The sequence below is a fragment of the Arachis duranensis genome, unplaced genomic scaffold, assembly GCF_000817695.3.
Source record: "Arachis duranensis cultivar V14167 unplaced genomic scaffold, aradu.V14167.gnm2.J7QH unplaced_Scaffold_92610, whole genome shotgun sequence".
In the NCBI taxonomy this organism is placed as follows: Eukaryota; Viridiplantae; Streptophyta; class Magnoliopsida; order Fabales; family Fabaceae; genus Arachis; species Arachis duranensis.
This window is the reverse complement of record NW_026265215.1, coordinates 24,554-25,355: the sequence shown is the minus strand read 5'-3', so window position 1 is coordinate 25,355 and position 802 is coordinate 24,554.

The window sequence follows — 802 nt, the reverse complement described above, 5'->3', positions numbered from 1 at the left end:
GTTCCAACGTAGAGAATGTGGCATTTGGAGCGTTAGTGACAAAGGTGAGTGTCACTAACGCTCTCGAAGGTGGATCACACCTACGTTAAGAATCACGTTAGCTATACTAACGTGGACTCTAACATAGGAACAAAGGGGCACTAAGCAACGTTAATGGGAAAGGTGATTCCCATTAACGTGTGCGAAAGGGGTATAAGCCAACGTTATTTGGAAAAGTGAGTCCTAATAATGTTGGCCAAGTTTTGAGAAAGCAACGTTAGTGGTCACGTTAAGACCACTAACGTTAGATTTAACGTGTGTATATAAGGTTGGAACGTTAGTGGAAAAAGTGAATGCCACTAACGTTCTCGAACCCACAATGGCAATCAACGTTAAATCTTACTCAATACCCAAAGCCTAATTCATATTTCTCTGCAAGTTGGGCCCACTAAAGATGAGAACTGCTTCAACTCAAGATCCAATGCCCACATCCAAGACTTGAAGAACTCACTAGAAGATCAAGAGGAGTAGTATATATAGGAGTAGTTTTGAACTATAGAGAAGCTTGGCACATTTGGGAACTACTCTCTATAGATTTACTTTTCTGTACTTTTAGCATGGATTCTTCTTTTCTGCCATTTTTCATTTCTAGAGCTAAGAACAACTAAACCCCTTTCATTGGGTTAGGGAGCTCTGTTGTAATTTGATGGATCAATTATAGTTTTCATTCTTCTTCTTCTTTCTTTTCTCTTGATCTTACTAGAAAGCTTTCAATCTTAATTCAATTGGTTAGTTGTCTTGGAAAAGAAACTCTCCATAATTG